The 22,583-nt window shown below is 53.2% G+C and overlaps 1 protein-coding gene across 1 annotated transcript in view; it reads right to left on the bottom strand.

The window, feature by feature from the left end:
* YJEFN3 (YjeF N-terminal domain containing 3) overlaps positions 1-22,583 on the bottom strand; it is a 358,474-nt gene that overhangs the window by 137,390 nt on the left and 198,501 nt on the right. The gene's annotated exons all lie outside the window — the stretch shown is intronic.

Raw genomic sequence — 22,583 nt, 5'->3', positions numbered from 1 at the left:
TTTTCCTTGAATGTTTCAGAGACCCCCCGGATGGGTAAAGGTTATTGGAAGCTGAATTCGTCCCTCCTGGAGGAAGCGGAGATAAGACAGTCCTTTGAGGACTTTCTTCAGAGTCAGGTACCTTTACTGGACTTTTGTAGTAGTAAGTCAGAGTGGTGGGAGATATTCAAGAAGCGGGTTGCGGGGTTCTTCCGCCAGCTCTCGAGCCTCAGGTCCCTGAATAGGTACCGCCTGTATCGGGGTCTGAGGAGGAAACTCGAGCTCCTTGTCTCGACTGGAGGTAGCCGGGAGGATATCTCCAGAGTGAAATCCTTGCTGATGGGGTGTCAGTACGATAGGCACGCATCTTTGGTTTTTGAGAGGGATTACGGGAGGTACCGCTCGCCCGACCCTTACAAGAACTGTAAGATGTCAGTGAGTAGTAAAGTGGTCTCAGGACTGATTGATAGTACGGGATCTCTGAATCGGTCCAGATCAGGGATCCTGGAGGTCGTCAGATCCTTCTACTCGCACCTCTTGGGAAGGAAGGATCTAAATCGAGACGGGATGTCGGCTTTCCTGGCTGAAACTATTCCTGAGCCAGGGGTAGACCCCTCTCTTGATGTTTTGGCAGAAGAAATCAGGGAAGAGGAAGTGAGACTGGCGATCGAGGGGCTCGCCCCCAAGAAGTCGCCAGGCCCGGATGGCTTAACATCCGAGTGGTACAGGACCTTTAAGGAGTCTTTAGCTCCCCTCTTGACTGAGGTATTCAATGAGTGTCTCTCCTCGGGCACTCTACCAAAGTCAATGAGGAGGTCAGCCCTGATTCTTCTGTCAAAGGGTAAAGATCCTAGCCGGATTGAGAATTGGAGGCCCATAGCTCTTCTCAATACGGACAGGAAGCTTCTGGCCAAGATACTGTTTAATCGGTTGGTGAAGTTTGCACCCCGGCTCCTTTCGGGGGCCCAGCACTGCTCTGTTCCGGGCCGAAGCACCTTAAGTGCTGTCCTCAGTGTCAGGGAGGCAGTGGAGCGGAGTAGTGCGGGTCTCTGGAAGGGGTACATGCTGTCCTTGGATCAGGCCAAAGCATTTGATCGGGTGAACCACGAATACCTCTGGTCCGTCCTCCTGAGATATGGCTTACCGAGTACTTTTGTGAATTGGCTTGTCACCTTATATGCAGGGGCAGAGAGTTTCCCGCTGGTGAACGGTTGGTCTGGCCGCTCTTTTGAGGTGGGGTCCGGAGTCCGTCAGGGTTGTCCTTTGAGCCCGCTGTTATACGTGTTCGCAATCGATCCCTTCGTCCGGAGGGTAGATTGTGGGCCGTTGGCGGGAGTCGGGATGACTCTGGCGGAGCCGGATGTCGCCCAGAGAGTGGTGGCGTACGCTGATGATGTCACTATTTTCGTCTCCTCACGGGAGGAGGTCGATGTGGTGATGTCAGAGGTGGACCGCTACTCGGAGGCATCCGGGTCCAAGATCAACCGGGATAAGTGTGAAAGTCTCTGGCTGGGAGGGGGAGATCCCACGTTTGATCTCCCTGACACCCTTCCAGGGCTCCAAGAGTCAGCAAAAATTCTGGGCATCACATTCGGCCAGGATGATTATCCCACCAAAAACTGGGATGGTAAGCTCCAGGATGCCACTCAGAGGGTGAACCAGTGGAAGGGTTGGTCTATGACCCTCAGGGAAAGGGTACACCTGATCAAATCGTACCTGCTCCCCTTGTTTATCTATCTGGGCAGTGTATGTATCTTACCAGAGGCTTACTACACTAGGGTCTACAGCCTGTTTTTCCAACTGTTATGGGGGAACAGGTTGAACCTAGTCAAGAGGGAGGTTACGTACCGCACGAGGAGACTAGGGGGTTTATCTATGGTAAACCCCGTGGTGTTCTTAACGAACACCTTCTTGAAAGCCAACATTGCAAACCTCTGGAAAGAGAGGGCTCCTCCGTGGGTACTCTCCTGCAAGGAGTGGTTTCGGCCTTTCTTCCAGGAATGGGAGACAGGAGGGCAAGTGAAGGACCTCCGTACACCACATGGATATCTTCCGGCTTACGCTACCCCGACTCTGAAGGCGATACGTCGGTGGGGTCTGGGAGTGTGGGAGATCAGGACCCAGTCAAGGCAGTTCCTTGACAAACGGGTTCTGTTGACCCACTTCCAGAAGCCTCTGGCGCTCAGGGACTGCCCAGGTCGGGATCTGAGGGTGGGGTTGTATCTTTTAAACATGAAAAGGATCCCCCAGAAGTTTTGGGACTTGGCCTGGCGCTGCTTTCAGGGGAAGCTATGTGTAAAGGACAACCTGAAGTACAGGAACTCTGATGACCGGGGATGTCCCCGAGAAGAGTGCGGGGACACGCTGGAAAGCATGGACCACTTCCTGCTTCATTGTCCCTTTAACATAGGGGTCTATAACAGGGTGGGCGCTTCCATCGGCTGGAGTCAACTTGCCGGCCTTGCCTATCCGGAGTGGGCTTATGGGGCATTCAGGAACCTGGGTGGCCGAGATCGGGGCACTTTATTCTTAGTCAGTTTAGTGGTTAGGTACTACACGTGGAACGCACGGTGCTTAGTGTCGACCCAACAGAAAATCCTCTCCGAGGTGGAGGTATGTAGGAACATCACTGGTGACCTCGGGAAGATCAGGTCTTTGGAGTATGGCAGTCTTGGTACCAGTAGGGCTTCTCTCCTGTGGAGAGGTTTCTCATTTCATGTGCCCTAGGTACTAAACCTTTTGGGTAGAGTACCTTTTATTTTTGGTTAGGGGTTGTTATAGGGGTAGAGATAGGGTGAGGGCAGGGTCAGATTTCTTGTAGGGATAGAATTAGGGAGAATTGTAGGGGGAGTTAGGGAAAGAGTATAAAATGATTTATGTATCAGGTCTGCCATCCTTCTCCCTGGTGGTGGGCTGATGCATGTACACATTAGCTTTTTGTTTTGTGTTTAGTAGACATGGTATGAAGGGCTTACAGGCAACCAAACTTGGGCCTAAAAGGGGTTGTGGTTAAGAGTGTATAAGTTTGTATATAAGTTGGTTGGGAGGAGTGTTAGGTGGGGAGGGTGTATTTGTGGGTGGTGGTTTTGTGGTGTTTTGGGGTCCTGACATGGGTCAGTGAAGGACTGGACTTTGAGAACGGTATGGACGGTATGGACTCTGACCCATGTACAGGAGGGGTGGTGTGGGTGAGGGGACAGTTTTAGTGTAGGTGCTTTCCGTTATTTTCTGTAGTATATTTTTGTGTATTTTCAGTGATTTTTGTATATATTGTGTTTTGTATTTATATTGTTTTATATTATTTTATATTATATAGTGTATAGTGGCAGTCGGGTCAGTAGTTAAGTGGTGTCATATGTGTTTATGTGTATATATATGTGTGCGTTTATGTGTATATACATGTGTATGTATATATATATATATATATGTGTGTATGTGTATGCTTGCGTATATGCATGTTAAATACATGTTTGTGTATAAAATTTTATATTTAATTTTTTCCTCCTTGGGGGGGCTGCTCCCCTCTGGTGTCTCTGCTCTCCTCGCCTCCGGCTTCGCGGTCTCGCTTTTCGGCGGTGTTGTCCTCTTCTTTGCTTCTGGCTTGCTCTTTTTGGGTCCGGCGCTCGCCGGTTTCTGGGCCGTGCGCGGGTCCTCTCTGGCCGTCCTCGGCTTCTTGCCGTGCTGGGCGTGCTTCGCGGGCCTTGCGGCCGTGCGGGGGCGGTGCGTGGGGCTGGGCTCTTTGGGCCCTCTCTCCGGCCGCGTCTCCGCGCTGTTTTTCCCTGCCCTTCTTTCACCGGTGGATCTCTGGCTGGGAGGCAGAGTGTTATTTAGTAGCAAGTTGTGCCGAAATATTATAAAATAATTTTTTTTTTTTTTTTTTTTTTTCCCCTGGGTAAGGGTAATTTTTGAGTTACAGCCAAGTTGTGCTACTTTTATGTTCCTTTTCTTTTGTTTTATAGCCAAGTCGTGCTTTATTTTATGTTTTATAAAAAAAAAAAATTTTTAAGCCAAGTTGGGCTATTTTTATGTTCTTTTTTTTTTTTTGGAATGAGTGTTTGTGTGTGTTTTTTGTCTTTTGGTATGAGGAAAAAAGTAAAAGTATATTTTAGTAAATTTGGGCTGGCCGGTTAGGCAGATTTTGTTTTTGTAATTTTATTTATGTTATGTTTGTTATAGCTGGTTGAGCTTGTTTTTGTTTTATGTTTTGTATCAGATTTGTTTTTCATTTTTATAATAAAAAGAGTTACAGCTCCCAGCAGGGTGTGTGCGGGTGTGTCTCCTGAGACTTCCAGCAGAGCAGAAGCAAGCAGAGATTTCCAACAAGCCTTCCCCAGGTTTGTGGCAGATTCCTGGGGAAGAAGCTCCTGCAATGGAGCCTCGTGGCTCCACTCCCCGTTCCAGGCTGGCGGGAAGTGGAGTGAAAACTTCGACAGCCATTGTTCCGGCCGGGAGAAGATCGGGCAGAGTCTGCAGCAATGCAGGCTCTGCTACCCAGGCTATGGATGCCAGCCAGAGATCCACTGGTGGAAGAAAGGCAAGGAAAGGCAGTGTGGAGATGTGGTCGGAGAGTGGGCCCGGCGAGTCCAGTTCCACGTACTGCTCCCGCATGGCCGCAAGGTTTGCGGAGTACGAGCAGCGCGGCAAGGAGCTGAGGATGGCCAGAGAGGATCTGCGTGCGACCCAGAGTCTGATGAGTACCGGATCCAGAAAGAGCAAGCCAGAACTGAAGAAGAGGATAACATCGCTGAAAGGCGAGATTGTGAAGCTGGAGGCGAGGAGAGCGGAGATACTGGAGGGGAGCGGACTCTTCAAGGAGAAGCTGATCAACAGCAATCGGTTTGCCGCCACGAAATCCCCAGGTAAGGTGGAGGTGGATGATGGGGAGAGTAGTGGCGGCGAAGATAGTGAGGATGGTGGTGAAGAGGAGAAGATGGAGGAAAGTGTGGGAGTTGTAGCTACTCCAGGTGACACCCAGACCCAGGACAGCTACATTGAGGCTGGACAGGTGGCACTTCCGCCAAGCGAGAGTGAGGAGGATGACGTGGAGGGTGAGGCTGGGGGTCTGCTGAGGGCAATTGTGATGCAGGAGTCCCCAGCCCACCTCCAGAATTTCACCTTTGGGGACGAGGAGTGTGAAGATGTGGTGGTCAAGCAGAGGTCCAAAAAAAGGAAGACCAAGGAGACAGTACAATATGTATTTGTCCCTTTCCAGCAGTCTGGGCCAGCTGCAAAGCTGGTTCAGGCTGCGGGCTCCCCCAAACTGCCAGACCCCGTTCCTGTGGTGGAGCGGGGCCAGCACGGGGAGTACAGTAAGGCGTCAGGAAAGGTTAAGGGCGCAATAGTTGTGAAGCCCACCCATCCTGTCGGTAGGGAAGGGCAGGATGGGCTCATGCCGGGCAGCTCTGGCACTGCAGGACCGCCCCAGGGTGGCAGGGGGCGTGTCCAAGTGCCAGAGGCAAGTTATGCTGCCGTGTGCTCGGGGGGCGGTTCCCCGAGTACTGTGGGCACTACTGGCGCCGCGGGGCACTCCCCTGTGAGGGGGGGGAGTGTCCGGGCGCCAGAGAGCGTTGTGTCTGTGTGCTCGGGGGGCGGTCCCCCGAGTACAGTGTGTTCTGCGGGCACTGCAGGGCACTCCCCTGTGAGGGGGGGAGTGTCCCGGTGTCGGGATCAGTGTCCGGCAATGGCGCCGTGGGAGGAGCTGGGGTGCGCTCGGTGGGGCAGCCCCAGACTCAGGAGGCACCATTGATCATTCAGAAGGAGGAGCCATCATCATCATCAGCAGCAGCAGCAGCAGCCAAGCCGGAAATTAAGCCAGCGGTACTACAAATCCCAGCCAGCCCAGAATCAGTTAGGCAGGGTATGAGTGAGAATGCTGAGTGTAGTAGTGTTGTGGATGAGAGGAGTGTCAGTGGAGTGAATGTTGGTGGGAGTAGTGGTATGAATGGGAAAAAGGATGATGTGAGTGGTGGTGTGAGTGGTGGTGTGAATGGTGGTTCTGGGTCTGGGTCTGGGTCTGGCCCGGCTGCCCCCCCGGCAGTGACTGCTCCTAGGAGCTATGCTAATGTCGCTGCCGGGGGTCCAGGGGGGTCCCCGTCTCCGTCCGTCCCCGGGGGTTACTTGCAACAGCGCCTCCTGGAGGCTCTGCGTAGGGGAGACAGGTCGATCCAGGTAGAGGGAAGGGGTGAGGTCGACCTGTCTTTCTGGATAGAGAGGCACGGTTTGGGGGCTTTCCGAGAGCAGAATGGGGAGGTGGTCTGGTCCCTCCCGACAACCGGGCAGGACAATAACCGCAGGAATGTGGTCCGTCTGATTTGGAGGGGTGAGGATGCGTGCCCACCTCGCGCTAAAGTGGTTGAGCTCCTCCTCCAGATGGAATTCAGGGCGAGTGACATCTTTGCCCTGATCCACCCCTACGGTACGTCCGAGTTTGACGTCAGTTTCGTTCGGCCAGAGGGTCTCGAACTCTTCTGGTCAAACTACGAGGTGGCGAAGAACGAGCCCGGCTGGCGGGATTTTGCCGTAAAGGCAATTTCCCGTCAGAACTCGGTCAAGAAGGTGACCGTTTTGACCCGTAACGAGTCACTTTCTTGTTACGACATCATGACCTGGCTCGGTCGGTATGGGGATGTGACGGACATGCCCAAGAAAAACATTGATGAGCACGGGATCTGGTCCGGGGCCTGGACGTTTTCCGTCAAACTCAGGCGTTCAGGGAGTACGGTTGCCCACATTCCGTCAGCCGCCTTCCTTGGACGTGACAGGATCCAGGTCTTCTACCAGGGGCAGCCTAAGGTCTGTCACAGGTGCGGTAGCCCCACCCATTTTAGCGCAGCTTGTACTGTACAGGTCTGTGCTTTGTGTGGTGGGGTGGGTCATCTGGCCGCATCCTGTAGGCAGATCCGCTGCCATCTGTGTGGTGTCCTCGGGCACCCTTTCAGCCGTTGTCCTAGCGCCTTCGCCCGTGCGGCGGCCGCTCCGGCTGGGGAGAGCTGTGAAGTTGCCTCGGCTGGAGAGGGTACGAGCAGGGATGGGGGCGCACCAGGGCTAGTGAGGAAGAAGGGCCCCGCCAAACTAAGGCGGGAGGAAAATCGGAGGAGGAGTAGGGAGCAGGAGAGTGCCCAAGTGACGGGGGTAGCTCCTGCCCCTGCTCCTGAAGCTGGCCCTGAAATGACTGAAGCCCTGGAGGAGGACGTGCTGGATGAGGAGGTCAGGAGACTGGGCGAAGAGGAAGGCAATATGGCCGACTCTTCCGATTCCTCCCACTATGAAAGTGTGGATGAGGAGAGTGTAGAGAAGGCCAAAAAGAAAGACAAGGGCAAAAGGAAAGGGAGAAAGAAGAGGTCCAAGCCCTCTCTCCCTCGTACTGCGGGCCGGGTCCAAAGCGGAAGCCTGACTGCCCCCCCTCTGGTTGACCTGTCAAACCGGTACCTCGTCCTTGATAACATCTCCTCCCCCTCCTTGGAGGGGGAAGGTGAGGGCGAGGTGCCTAGGGAGAGAGAGCCTCTGGGGGGAACTGGGCCCTGTCCTGTTGAGGCACCTTCCTCAGAGGGCAGGGCTAGACCGGGGTCGGACGGAGACGGGGACCATATGGACCAGAGTGAGTCCAAAAAAAGGGGTAAAAGCGGTCCTGCCCTTTCTTCTTCTTCTGGGGATGAGGGCACGAAGAAGAAGGGGAAGAAGAAATAAAGGTGAGGCCATCTAACTTAATCACCCATGATGGCGGCACTCACCCCATTGACGCTGGCATCCATTAACTGTGCCAGCATAAAGTCTGATACGGCTAGATTCGCAGCCTTTGATTTTCTCGGCCGTGTTGAAGCCGACATTTTGTATCTGCAAGAGACCAGGTTGTCAGATCTAGCCTCCCTGGTAAAAGCCAGAAGAGAGTGGAGGCGCGGGCCCTCCCACTGGTCTCTTGCGGCTGAGCCGTATAGTGGGGTGGCGGTCCTTTTTACCGCTCCGGTTGAATGCCGACGGGTTATTGAGTTAGAAATGGGGAGGTGCCTGATCTTAGATGTCCTCATGAAGGGGCAAGAGCTCCGGCTCATTAACATCTACGCCCCACAAACCAAGTGGGGCCGCAAAGATCTCTTTATGAGGATTAAGCCCTTCCTTTTTACTAGCCGGCAAGTGATTTTTGGAGGGGACTTCAATAATGTCACGAGGTCCCAAGATAGGAGAGGTTCCAATGGTCCGCTGGCTTACGATAGCGTGGCCCTCAATAATATAGTTAGGGAAGCTCGCCTAGAGGACGCCCACATCCGGAGCCCCTCAGGCCACGTGGGTTTCACCTATCATCGAGGTAGCTGCAGGTCTAGGATAGACAGGTTTTATTTAAAGGAGGAAGCCGTCTCTTCCGCAGTGTCCGTGGTTGAGGTGGAATTCTCCGATCACTGTATGATTTTGTTTTCCTTGAATGTTTCAGAGACCCCCCGGATGGGTAAAGGTTATTGGAAGCTGAATTCGTCCCTCCTGGAGGAAGCGGAAATAAGACAGTCCTTTGAGGACTTTCTTCAGAGTCAGGTACCTTTACTGGACTTTTGTAGTAGTAAGTCAGAGTGGTGGGAGATATTCAAGAAGCGGGTTGCGGGGTTCTTCCGCCAGCTCTCGAGCCTCAGGTCCCTGAATAGGTACCGCCTGTATCGGGGTCTGAGGAGGAGACTCGAGCTCCTTGTCTCGACTGGAGGTAGCCGGGAGGATATCTCCAGAGTGAAATCCTTGCTGATGGGGTGTCAGTACGATAGGCACGCATCTTTGGTTTTTGAGAGGGATTACGGGAGGTACCGCTCGCCCGACCCTTACAAGAACTGTAAGATGTCAGTGAGTAGTAAAGTGGTCTCAGGACTGATTGATAGTACGGGATCTCTGAATCGGTCCAGATCAGGGATCCTGGAGGTCGTCAGATCCTTCTACTCGCACCTCTTGGGAAGGAAGGATCTAAATCGAGACGGGATGTCGGCTTTCCTGGCTGAAACTATTCCTGAGCCAGGGGTAGACCCCTCTCTTGATGTTTTGGCAGAAGAAATCAGGGAAGAGGAAGTGAGACTGGCGATCGAGGGGCTCGCCCCCAAGAAGTCGCCAGGCCCGGATGGCTTAACATCCGAGTGGTACAGGACCTTTAAGGAGTCTTTAGCTCCCCTCTTGACTGAGGTATTCAATGAGTGTCTCTCCTCGGGCACTCTACCAAAGTCAATGAGGAGGTCAGCCCTGATTCTTCTGTCAAAGGGTAAAGATCCTAGCCGGATTGAGAATTGGAGGCCCATAGCTCTTCTCAATACGGACAGGAAGCTTCTGGCCAAGATACTGTTTAATCGGTTGGTGAAGTTTGCACCCCGGCTCCTTTCGGGGGCCCAGCACTGCTCTGTTCCGGGCCGAAGCACCTTAAGTGCGGTCCTCAGTGTCAGGGAGGCAGTGGAGCGGAGTAGTGCGGGTCTCTGGAAGGGGTACATGCTGTCCTTGGATCAGGCCAAAGCATTTGATCGGGTGAACCACGAGTACCTCTGGTCCGTCCTCCTGAGATATGGCTTACCGAGTACTTTTGTGAATTGGCTTGTCACCTTATATGCAGGGGCAGAGAGTTTCCCGCTGGTGAACGGTTGGTCTGGCCGCTCTTTTGAGGTGGGGTCCGGAGTCCGTCAGGGTTGTCCTTTGAGCCCGCTGTTATACGTGTTCGCAATCGATCCCTTCGTCCGGAGGGTAGATTGTGGGCCGTTGGCGGGAGTCGGGATGACTCTGGCGGAGCCGGATGTCGCCCAGAGAGTGGTGGCGTACGCTGATGATGTCACTATTTTCGTCTCCTCACGGGAGGAGGTCGATGTGGTGGTGTCAGAGGTGGACCGCTACTCGGAGGCATCCGGGTCCAAGATCAACCGGGATAAGTGTGAAAGTCTCTGGCTGGGAGGGGGAGATCCCACGTTTGATCTCCCGGACACCCTTCCAGGGCTCCAAGATTCAGCAAAAATTCTGGGTATCACATTCGGCCAGGATGATTATCCCACCAAAAACTGGGACGGTAAGCTCCAGGATGCCACTCAGAGGGTGAACCAGTGGAAGGGTTGGTCTATGACCCTCAGGGAAAGGGTACACCTGACCAAATCGTACCTGCTCCCCTTGTTTATCTATCTAGGCAGTGTATGTATCTTACCAGAGGCTTACTACACTAGGGTCTACAGCCTGTTTTTCCAACTGTTATGGGGGAACAGGTTGAACCTAGTCAAGAGGGAGGTTACGTATCGCACGAGGAGACTAGGGGGTTTATCTATGGTAAACCCTGTGGTGTTCTTAACGAACACCTTCTTGAAAGCTAACATCTCGAACCTCTGGTCAGAGAGGGCTCCTCCGTGGGTACTCTCCTGCAGGGAGTGGTTTCGGCCTTTCTTCCAGGAATGGGAGACAGGAGGGCAAGTGAAGGACCTCCGTACGCCCCATGGATATCTTCCGGCTTACGCTACCCCGACTCTGAAGGCGATACGTCGGTGGGGTCTGGGAGTGTGGGAGATCAGGACCCAGTCAAGGCAGTTCCTTGACAAACGGGTTCTGTTGACCCACTTCCAGAAGCCTCTGGCGCTCAGGGACTGCCCAGGTCGGGATCTGAGGGTGGGGTTGTATCTTTTAAACATGAAAAGGATCCCCCAGAAGTTTTGGGACTTGGCCTGGCGCTGCTTTCAGGGGAAGCTATGTGTAAAGGACAACCTGAAGTACAGGAACTCTGATGACCGGGGATGTCCCCGAGAAGAGTGCGGGGACACGCTGGAAAGCATGGACCACTTTCTGCTTCATTGTCCCTTTAACATAGGGGTCTATAACAGGGTGGGCGCTTCCATCGGCTGGAGTCAACTTGCCGGCCTTGCCTATCCGGAGTGGGCTTATGGGGCATTCAGGAACCTGGGTGGCCGAGATCGGGGCACTTTATTTTTAGTCAGTTTAGTGGTGAGGTACTACACGTGGAACGCACGGTGCTTAGTGTCGACCCAACAGAAAATCCTCTCCGAGGTGGAGGTCTGTAGGAACATCACCGGTGACCTCGGGAAGATCAGGTCTTTGGAGTATGGCAGTCTTGGTACCAGTAGGGCATCTCTCCTGTGGAGAGGTTTCTCATTTCATGTGCCCTAGGTACTAAACCTTTTGGGTAGAGTACCTTTTATTTTTGGTTAGGGGCAGTGTTATAGGGGTAGAGATAGGGTGAGGGCAGGGTCAGATTTATTGTAGGGATAGAATTAGGGAGAATTGTAGGGGGAGTTAGGGAAAGAGTATAAAATGATTTATGTATCAGGTCTGCCATCCTTCTCCCTGGTGGTGGGCTGATGCATGTACACATTAGCTTTTTGTTTTGTGTTTAGTAGACATGGTATGAAGGGCTTACAGGCAACCAAACTTGGGCCTAAAGGGGGTGGTGGTTCAGAATGTATAAGTTTGTATATAAGTTGGTTGGGAGGAGTGTTAGGTGGGGAGGGTGTATTTGTGGGTGGTGGTTTTGTGGTGTTTTGGGGTCCTGACATGGGTCAGTTAAGGACTGGACTTTGTGAACTGTATGGACGGTAGTGGACTCTGACCCATGTACAGGAGGGGTGGTGTGGGTGAGGGGACAGTTTTAGTGTAGGTGTTTTCCGTTGTTTTCTGTAGTATATTTTTGTGTATTTTCAGTAAGTTTTGTATTGTGTTTTGTATATATTGGGTTTTGTATTTATATTGTTTTATATTATATAGTGTATAGTGCAGTCGGGCCAGTAGTTAAGTAGTGTCATATGTGTTTATGTGTATGTATATGTGTGCGTTTATGTGTATATACATGTGTATGTATATATATATATATATGTATGTATGTGTATGCTTGCGTATATGCATGTATACATGTTTGTGTATAAAATTTTATATTTTATTTTTTCCTCCTTGGGGGGGCTGCTCCCCTCCGGTGTCTCTGTTCTCCTCGCCTCCGGCTTCGCGGTCTCGCTTTTCGGCGGTGTTGTCCTTTTCTTCGGTTGTGGCTTGCTCTTTTTGGGTCCGGCTCTCGCCGGTTTCTGGGCCGCGCGCAGATCCTCTCTGGCCGTCCTCGGCTCCTTGCCGTGCTGGGCGTGCTTCGCGGGCCTTGCGGCCGTGCGGGGGCGGTGCGTGGGGCTGGGCTCTTTGGGCCCTCTCTCCGGCCGCGTCTCCGCGCTGCTTTTCCCTGCCCTTCTTTCACCGGTGGATCTCTGGCTGTGAGGCAGAGTGTTTTTTATTAGCAAGTTGTGCTGAAATATTTTTTTTTTTTTTTTTTTTTATTTATTTTTTTTTTTTTTTCCCCTGGGTAAGGGTCATTTTTGAGTTACAGCCAAGTTGTGCTACCTTTATGTTCCTTTTCTTTTGTTTTATAGCCAAGTCGTGCTTATTTTATGTTTTATATATTTTTATAAGCCAAGTTGGGCTATTTTTATGTTCTTTTTGGAATGCGTGTTTGAGTGTGATATTTAGTTTTTTGGTATGTGAAAAAAGTAAAAGTGTATTTTAGTAAATTTGGGCTGGCCGGTTAGGCAGAATTTGTTTTTGCAATTTTATTTATGTTATGTTTGTTATAGCTGGTTAAGCTTGTTTTTGTTTAATGTTTTGTATCTGATTTGTTTTGCATTTTTATAATAAAAGAGTTACAGCTCCCAGCAGGGTGTGTGCGGGTGTGTCTCCTGAGACTTCCAGCAGAGCAGAAGCAAGCAGAGATTTCCAACAAGCCTTCCCCAGGTTTGTGGCAGATTCCTGGGGAAGAAGCTCCTGCAATGGAGCCTCGTGGCTCCACTCCCCGTTCCAGGCTGGCGGGAAGTGGAGTGAAAACTTCGACAGCCATTGTTCCGGCCGGGAGAAGATCGGGCAGAGTCTGCAGCAATGCAGGCTCTGCTACCCAGGCTATGGATGCCAGCCAGAGATCCACTGGTGGAAGAAAGGCAAGGAAAGGCAGTGTGGAGATGTGGTCGGAGAGTGGGCCCGGCGAGTCCAGTTCCACGTACTGCTCCCGCATGGCCGCAAGGTTTGCGGAGTACGAGCAGCGCGGCAAGGAGCTGAGGATGGCCAGAGAGGATCTGCGTGCGACCCAGAGTCTGATGAGTACCGGATCCAGAAAGAGCAAGCCAGAACTGAAGAAGAGGATAACATCGCTGAAAGGCGAGATTGTGAAGCTGGAGGCGAGGAGAGCGGAGATACTGGAGGGGAGCGGACTCTTCAAGGAGAAGCTGATCAACAGCAATCGGTTTGCCGCCACGAAATCCCCAGGTAAGGTGGAGGTGGATGATGGGGAGAGTAGTGGCGGCGAAGATAGTGAGGATGGTGGTGAAGAGGAGAAGATGGAGGAAAGTGTGGGAGTTGTAGCTACTCCAGGTGACACCCAGACCCAGGACAGCTACATTGAGGCTGGACAGGTGGCACTTCCGCCAAGCGAGAGTGAGGAGGATGACGTGGAGGGTGAGGCTGGGGGTCTGCTGAGGGCAATTGTGATGCAGGAGTCCCCAGCCCACCTCCAGAATTTCACCTTTGGGGACGAGGAGTGTGAAGATGTGGTGGTCAAGCAGAGGTCCAAAAAAAGGAAGACCAAGGAGACAGTACAATATGTATTTGTCCCTTTCCAGCAGTCTGGGCCAGCTGCAAAGCTGGTTCAGGCTGCGGGCTCCCCCAAACTGCCAGACCCCGTTCCTGTGGTGGAGCGGGGCCAGCACGGGGAGTACAGTAAGGCGTCAGGAAAGGTTAAGGGCGCAATAGTTGTGAAGCCCACCCATCCTGTCGGTAGGGAAGGGCAGGATGGGCTCATGCCGGGCAGCTCTGGCACTGCAGGACCGCCCCAGGGTGGCAGGGGGCGTGTCCAAGTGCCAGAGGCAAGTTATGCTGCCGTGTGCTCGGGGGGCGGTTCCCCGAGTACTGTGGGCACTACTGGCGCCGCGGGGCACTCCCCTGTGAGGGGGGGGAGTGTCCGGGCGCCAGAGAGCGTTGTGTCTGTGTGCTCGGGGGGCGGTCCCCCGAGTACAGTGTGTTCTGCGGGCACTGCAGGGCACTCCCCTGTGAGGGGGGGGAGTGTCCCGGTGTCGGGATCAGTGTCCGGCAATGGCGCCGTGGGAGGAGCTGGGGTGCGCTCGGTGGGGCAGCCCCAGACTCAGGAGGCACCATTGATCATTCAGAAGGAGGAGCCATCATCATCATCAGCAGCAGCAGCAGCAGCCAAGCCGGAAATTAAGCCAGCGGTACTACAAATCCCAGCCAGCCCAGAATCAGTTAGGCAGGGTATGAGTGAGAATGCTGAGTGTAGTAGTGTTGTGGATGAGAGGAGTGTCAGTGGAGTGAATGTTGGTGGGAGTAGTGGTATGAATGGGAAAAAGGATGATGTGAGTGGTGGTGTGAGTGGTGGTGTGAATGGTGGTTCTGGGTCTGGGTCTGGGTCTGGCCCGGCTGCCCCCCCGGCAGTGACTGCTCCTAGGAGCTATGCTAATGTCGCTGCCGGGGGTCCAGGGGGGTCCCCGTCTCCGTCCGTCCCCGGGGGTTACTTGCAACAGCGCCTCCTGGAGGCTCTGCGTAGGGGAGACAGGTCGATCCAGGTAGAGGGAAGGGGTGAGGTCGACCTGTCTTTCTGGATAGAGAGGCACGGTTTGGGGGCTTTCCGAGAGCAGAATGGGGAGGTGGTCTGGTCCCTCCCGACAACCGGGCAGGACAATAACCGCAGGAATGTGGTCCGTCTGATTTGGAGGGGTGAGGATGCGTGCCCACCTCGCGCTAAAGTGGTTGAGCTCCTCCTCCAGATGGAATTCAGGGCGAGTGACATCTTTGCCCTGATCCACCCCTACGGTACGTCCGAGTTTGACGTCAGTTTCGTTCGGCCAGAGGGTCTCGAACTCTTCTGGTCAAACTACGAGGTGGCGAAGAACGAGCCCGGCTGGCGGGATTTTGCCGTAAAGGCAATTTCCCGTCAGAACTCGGTCAAGAAGGTGACCGTTTTGACCCGTAACGAGTCACTTTCTTGTTACGACATCATGACCTGGCTCGGTCGGTATGGGGATGTGACGGACATGCCCAAGAAAAACATTGATGAGCACGGGATCTGGTCCGGGGCCTGGACGTTTTCCGTCAAACTCAGGCGTTCAGGGAGTACGGTTGCCCACATTCCGTCAGCCGCCTTCCTTGGACGTGACAGGATCCAGGTCTTCTACCAGGGGCAGCCTAAGGTCTGTCACAGGTGCGGTAGCCCCACCCATTTTAGCGCAGCTTGTACTGTACAGGTCTGTGCTTTGTGTGGTGGGGTGGGTCATCTGGCCGCATCCTGTAGGCAGATCCGCTGCCATCTGTGTGGTGTCCTCGGGCACCCTTTCAGCCGTTGTCCTAGCGCCTTCGCCCGTGCGGCGGCCGCTCCGGCTGGGGAGAGCTGTGAAGTTGCCTCGGCTGGAGAGGGTACGAGCAGGGATGGGGGCGCACCAGGGCTAGTGAGGAAGAAGGGCCCCGCCAAACTAAGGCGGGAGGAAAATCGGAGGAGGAGTAGGGAGCAGGAGAGTGCCCAAGTGACGGGGGTAGCTCCTGCCCCTGCTCCTGAAGCTGGCCCTGAAATGACTGAAGCCCTGGAGGAGGACGTGCTGGATGAGGAGGTCAGGAGACTGGGCGAAGAGGAAGGCAATATGGCCGACTCTTCCGATTCCTCCCACTATGAAAGTGTGGATGAGGAGAGTGTAGAGAAGGCCAAAAAGAAAGACAAGGGCAAAAGGAAAGGGAGAAAGAAGAGGTCCAAGCCCTCTCTCCCTCGTACTGCGGGCCGGGTCCAAAGCGGAAGCCTGACTGCCCCCCCTCTGGTTGACCTGTCAAATCGGTACCTCGTCCTTGATAACATCTCCTCCCCCTCCTTGGAGGGGGAAGGTGAGGGCGAGGTGCCTAGGGAGAGAGAGCCTCTGGGGGGAACTGGGCCCTGTCCTGTTGAGGCACCTTCCTCAGAGGGCAGGGCTAGACCGGGGTCGGACGGAGACGGGGACCATATGGACCAGAGTGAGTCCAAAAAAAGGGGTAAAAGCGGTCCTGCCCTTTCTTCTTCTTCTGGGGATGAGGGCACGAAGAAGAAGGGGAAGAAGAAATAAAGGTGAGGCCATCTAACTTAATCACCCATGATGGCGGCACTCACCCCATTGACGCTGGCATCCATTAACTGTGCCAGCATAAAGTCTGATACGGCTAGATTCGCAGCCTTTGATTTTCTCGGCCGTGTTGAAGCCGACATTTTGTATCTGCAAGAGACCAGGTTGTCAGATCTAGCCTCCCTGGTAAAAGCCAGAAGAGAGTGGAGGCACGGTCCCTCCCACTGGTCTCTTGCGGCTGAGCCGTATAGTGGGGTGGCGGTCCTTTTTACCGCTCCGGTTGAATGCCGACGGGTTATTGAGTTAGAAATGGGGAGGTGCCTGATCTTAGATGTCCTCATGAAGGGGCAAGAGCTCCGGCTCATTAACATCTACGCCCCACAAACCAAGTGGGGCCGCAAAGATCTCTTTATGAGGATTAAGCCCTTCCTTTTTACTAGCCGGCAAGTGATTTTTGGAGGGGACTTCAATAATGTCACGAGGTCCCAAGATAGGAGAGGTTCCAATGGTCCGCTGGCTTACGATAGCGTGGCCCTCAATAATATAGTTAGGGAAGCTCGCCTAGAGGACGCCCACATCCGGAGCCCCTCAGGCCACGTGGGTTTCACCTATCATCGAGGTAGCTGCAGGTCTAGGATAGACAGGTTTTATTTAAAGGAGGAAGCCGTCTCTTCCGCAGTGTCCGTGGTTGAGGTGGAATTCTCCGATCACTGTATGATTTTGTTTTCCTTGAATGTTTCAGAGACCCCCCGGATGGGTAAAGGTTATTGGAAGCTGAATTCGTCCCTCCTGGAGGAAGCGGAAATAAGACAGTCCTTTGAGGACTTTCTTCAGAGTCAGGTACCTTTACTGGACTTTTGTAGTAGTAAGTCAGAGTGGTGGGAGATATTCAAGAAGCGGGTTGCGGGGTTCTTCCGCCAGCTCTCGAGCCTCAGGTCCCTGAATAGGTACCGCCTGTATCGGGGTCTGAGGAGGAAACTCGAGCTCCTTGTCTCGACTGGAGGTAGCCGGGAGGATATCTCCAGAGTGAAATCCTTGCTGATGGGGTGTCAGTACGATAGGCACGCATCTTTGGTTTTTGAGAGGGATTACGGGAGGTACCGCTCGCCCGACCCTTACAAGAACTGTAAGATGTCAGTGAGTAGTAAAGTGGTCTCAGGACTGATTGATAGTACGGGATCTCTGAATCGGTCCAGATCAGGGATCCTGGAGGTCGTCAGATCCTTCTACTCGCACCTCTTGGGAAGGAAGGATCTAAATCGAGACGGGATGTCGGCTTTCCTGGCTGAAACTATTCCTGAGCCAGGGGTAGACCCCTCTCTTGATGTTTTGGCAGAAGAAATCAGGGAAGAGGAAGTGAGACTGGCGATCGAGGGGCTCGCCCCCAAGAAGTCGCCAGGCCCGGATGGCTTAACATCCGAGTGGTACAGGACCTTTAAGGAGTCTTTAGCTCCCCTCTTGACTGAGGTATTCAATGAGTGTCTCTCCTCGGGCACTCTACCAAAGTCAATGAGGAGGTCAGCCCTGATTCTTCTGTCAAAGGGTAAAGATCCTAGCCGGATTGAGAATTGGAGGCCCATAGCTCTTCTCAATACGGACAGGAAGCTTCTGGCCAAGATACTGTTTAATCGGTTGGTGAAGTTTGCACCCCGGCTCCTTTCGGGGGCCCAGCACTGCTCTGTTCCGGGCCGAAGCACCTTAAGTGCGGTCCTCAGTGTCAGGGAGGCAGTGGAGCGGAGTAGTGCGGGTCTCTGGAAGGGGTACATGCTGTCCTTGGATCAGGCCAAAGCATTTGATCGGGTGAACCACGAGTACCTCTGGTCCGTCCTCCTGAGATATGGCTTACCGAGTACTTTTGTGAATTGGCTTGTCACCTTATATGCAGGGGCAGAGAGTTTCCCGCTGGTGAACGGTTGGTCTGGCCGCTCTTTTGAGGTGGGGTCCGGAGTCCGTCAGGGTTGTCCTTTGAGCCCGCTGTTATACGTGTTCGCAATCGATCCCTTCGTCCGGAGGGTAGATTGTGGGCCGTTGGCGGGAGTCGGGATGACTCTGGCGGAGCCGGATGTCGCCCAGAGAGTGGTGGCGTACGCTGATGATGTCACTATTTTCGTCTCCTCACGGGAGGAGGTCGATGTGGTGATGTCAGAGGTGGACCGCTACTCGGAGGCATCCGGGTCCAAGATCAACCGGGATAAGTGTGAAAGTCTCTGGCTGGGAGGGGGAGATCCCACGTTTGATCTCCCGGACACCCTTCCAGGGCTCCAAGATTCAGCAAAAATTCTGGGCATCACATTCGGCCAGGATGATTATCCCACCAAAAACTGGGACGGTAAGCTCCAGGATGCCACTCAGAGGGTGAACCAGTGGAAGGGTTGGTCTATGACCCTCAGGGAAAGGGTACACCTGACCAAATCGTACCTGCTCCCCTTGTTTATCTATCTAGGCAGTGTATGTATCTTACCAGAGGCTTACTACACTAGGGTCTACAGCCTGTTTTTCCAACTGTTATGGGGGAACAGGTTGAACCTAGTCAAGAGGGAGGTTACGTACCGCACGAGGAGACTAGGGGGTTTATCTATGGTAAACCCTGTGGTGTTCTTAACGAACACCTTCTTGAAAGCTAACATCTCGAACCTCTGGTCAGAGAGGGCTCCTCCGTGGGTACTCTCCTGCAGGGAGTGGTTTCGGCCTTTCTTCCAGGAATGGGAGACAGGAGGGCAAGTGAAGGACCTCCGTACGCCCCATGGATATCTTCCGGCTTACGCTACCCCGACTCTGAAGGCGATACGTCGGTGGGGTCTGGGAGTGTGGGAGATCAGGACCCAGTCAAGGCAGTTCCTTGACAAACGGGTTCTGTTGACCCACTTCCAGAAGCCTCTGGCGCTCAGGGACTGCCCAGGTCGGGATCTGAGGGTGGGGTTGTATCTTTTAAACATGAAAAGGATCCCCCAGAAGTTTTGGGACTTGGCCTGGCGCTGCTTTCAGGGGAAGCTATGTGTAAAGGACAACCTGAAGTACAGGAACTCTGATGACCGGGGATGTCCCCGAGAAGAGTGCGGGGACACGCTGGAAAGCATGGACCACTTTCTGCTTCATTGTCCCTTTAACATAGGGGTCTATAACAGGGTGGGCGCTTCCATCGGCTGGAGTCAACTTGCCGGCCTTGCCTATCCGGAGTGGGCTTATGGGGCATTCAGGAACCTGGGTGGCCGAGATCGGGGCACTTTATTTTTAGTCAGTTTAGTGGTGAGGTACTACACGTGGAACGCACGGTGCTTAGTGTCGACCCAACAGAAAATCCTCTCCGAGGTGGAGGTCTGTAGGAACATCACCGGTGACCTCGGGAAGATCAGGTCTTTGGAGTATGGCAGTCTTGGTACCAGTAGGGCATCTCTCCTGTGGAGAGGTTTCTCATTTCATGTGCCCTAGGTACTAAACCTTTTGGGTAGAGTACCTTTTATTTTTGGTTAGGGGCAGTGTTATAGGGGTAGAGATAGGGTGAGGGCAGGGTCAGATTTATTGTAGGGATAGAATTAGGGAGAATTGTAGGGGGAGTTAGGGAAAGAGTATAAAATGATTTATGTATCAGGTCTGCCATCCTTCTCCCTGGTGGTGGGCTGATGCATGTACACATTAGCTTTTTGTTTTGTGTTTAGTAGACATGGTATGAAGGGCTTACAGGCAACCAAACTTGGGCCTAAAGGGGGTGGTGGTTCAGAATGTATAAGTTTGTATATAAGTTGGTTGGGAGGAGTGTTAGGTGGGGAGGGTGTATTTGTGGGTGGTGGTTTTGTGGTGTTTTGGGGTCCTGACATGGGTCAGTTAAGGACTGGACTTTGTGAACTGTATGGACGGTAGTGGACTCTGACCCATGTACAGGAGGGGTGGTGTGGGTGAGGGGACAGTTTTAGTGTAGGTGTTTTCCGTTGTTTTCTGTAGTATATTTTTGTGTATTTTCAGTAAGTTTTGTATTGTGTTTTGTATATATTGGGTTTTGTATTTATATTGTTTTATATTATATAGTGTATAGTGCAGTCGGGCCAGTAGTTAAGTAGTGTCATATGTGTTTATGTGTATGTATATGTGTGCGTTTATGTGTATATACATGTGTATGTGTATATATATATATGTATGTGTATGCTTGCGTATATGCATGTATACATGTTTGTGTATAAAATTTTATATTTTATTTTTTCCTCCTTGGGGGGGCTGCTCCCCTCCGGTGTCTCTGTTCTCCTCGCCTCCGGCTTCGCGGTCTCGCTTTTCGGCGGTGTTGTCCTTTTCTTCGGTTGTGGCTTGCTCTTTTTGGGTCCGGCTCTCGCCGGTTTCTGGGCCGCGCGCAGATCCTCTCTGGCCGTCCTCGGCTCCTTGCCGTGCTGGGCGTGCTTCGCGGGCCTTGCGGCCGTGCGGGGGCGGTGCGTGGGGCTGGGCTCTTTGGGCCCTCTCTCCGGCCGCGTCTCCGCGCTGCTTTTCCCTGCCCTTCTTTCACCGGTGGATCTCTGGCTGTGAGGCAGAGTGTTTTTTATTAGCAAGTTGTGCTGAAATATATTTTTTTTTTTTTTTTTTTTTTTTTTTTTTTTTTTTTTTTTCCCCTGGGTAAGGGTCATTTTTGAGTTACAGCCAAGTTGTGCTACCTTTATGTTCCTTTTCTTTTGTTTTATAGCCAAGTCGTGCTTATTTTATGTTTTATATATTTTTATAAGCCAAGTTGGGCTATTTTTATGTTCTTTTTGGAATGCGTGTTTGAGTGTGATATTTAGTTTTTTGGTATGTGAAAAAAGTAAAAGTGTATTTTAGTAAATTTGGGCTGGCCGGTTAGGCAGAATTTGTTTTTGCAATTTTATTTATGTTATGTTTGTTATAGCTGGTTAAGCTTGTTTTTGTTTAATGTTTTGTATCTGATTTGTTTTGCATTTTTATAATAAAAGAGTTACAGCTCCCAGCAGGGTGTGTGCGGGTGTGTCTCCTGAGACTTCCAGCAGAGCAGAAGCAAGCAGAGATTTCCAACAAGCCTTCCCCAGGTTTGTGGCAGATTCCTGGGGAAGAAGCTCCTGCAATGGAGCCTCGTGGCTCCACTCCCCGTTCCAGGCTGGCGGGAAGTGGAGTGAAAACTTCGACAGCCATTGTTCCGGCCGGGAGAAGATCGGGCAGAGTCTGCAGCAATGCAGGCTCTGCTACCCAGGCTATGGATGCCAGCCAGAGATCCACTGGTGGAAGAAAGGCAAGGAAAGGCAGTGTGGAGATGTGGTCGGAGAGTGGGCCCGGCGAGTCCAGTTCCACGTACTGCTCCCGCATGGCCGCAAGGTTTGCGGAGTACGAGCAGCGCGGCAAGGAGCTGAGGATGGCCAGAGAGGATCTGCGTGCGACCCAGAGTCTGATGAGTACCGGATCCAGAAAGAGCAAGCCAGAACTGAAGAGGAGGATAACATCGCTGAAAGGCGAGATTGTGAAGCTGGAGGCGAGGAGAGCGGAGATACTGGAGGGGAGCGGTCTCTTCAAGGAGAAGCTGATCAACAGCAATCGGTTTGCCGCCACGAAATCCCCAGGTAAGGTGGAGGTGGATGATGGGGAGAGTAGTGGCGGCGAAGATAGTGAGGATGGTGGTGAAGAGGAGAAGATGGAGGAAAGTGTGGGAGTTGTAGCTACTCCAGGTGACACCCAGACCCAGGACAGCTACATTGAGGCTGGACAGGTGGCACTTCCGCCAAGCGAGAGTGAGGAGGATGACGTGGAGGGTGAGGCTGGGGGTCTGCTGAGGGCAATTGTGATGCAGGAGTCCCCAGCCCACCTCCAGAATTTCACCTTTGGGGACGAGGAGTGTGAAGATGTGGTGGTCAAGCAGAGGTCCAAAAAAAGGAAGACCAAGGAGACAGTACAATATGTATTTGTCCCTTTCCAGCAGTCTGGGCCAGCTGCAAAGCTGGTTCAGGCTGCGGGCTCCCCCAAACTGCCAGACCCCGTTCCTGTGGTGGAGCGGGGCCAGCACGGGGAGTACAGTAAGGAGTCAGGAAAGGTTAAGGGCGCAATAGTTGTGAAGCCCACCCATCCTGTCGGTAGGGAAGGGCAGGATGGGCTCATGCCGGGCAGCTCTGGCACTGCAGGACCGCCCCAGGGTGGCAGGGGGCGTGTCCAAGTGCCAGAGGCAAGTTATGCTGCCGTGTGCTCGGGGGGCGGTTCCCCGAGTACTGTGGGCACTACTGGCGCCGCGGGGCACTCCCCTGTGAGGGGGGGGAGTGTCCGGGCGCCAGAGAGCGTTGTGTCTGTGTGCTCGGGGGGCGGTCCCCCGAGTACAGTGTGTTCTGCGGGCACTGCAGGGCACTCCCCTGTGAGGGGGGGGAGTGTCCCGGTGTCGGGATCAGTGTCCGGCAATGGCGCCGTGGGAGGAGCTGGGGTGCGCTCGGTGGGGCAGCCCCAGACTCAGGAGGCACCATTGATCATTCAGAAGGAGGAGCCATCATCATCATCAGCAGCAGCAGCAGCCAAGCCGGAAATTAAGCCAGCGGTACTACAAATCCCAGCCAGCCCAGAATCAGTTAGGCAGGGTAT

Source organism: Hyla sarda, chromosome 1 (assembly GCF_029499605.1).
Source record: "Hyla sarda isolate aHylSar1 chromosome 1, aHylSar1.hap1, whole genome shotgun sequence".
Taxonomy (NCBI): domain Eukaryota; kingdom Metazoa; phylum Chordata; class Amphibia; order Anura; family Hylidae; genus Hyla; species Hyla sarda.
Note: the sequence above shows the minus strand (reverse complement) of the source record. Positions and strands in the feature narration are given on the sequence as shown.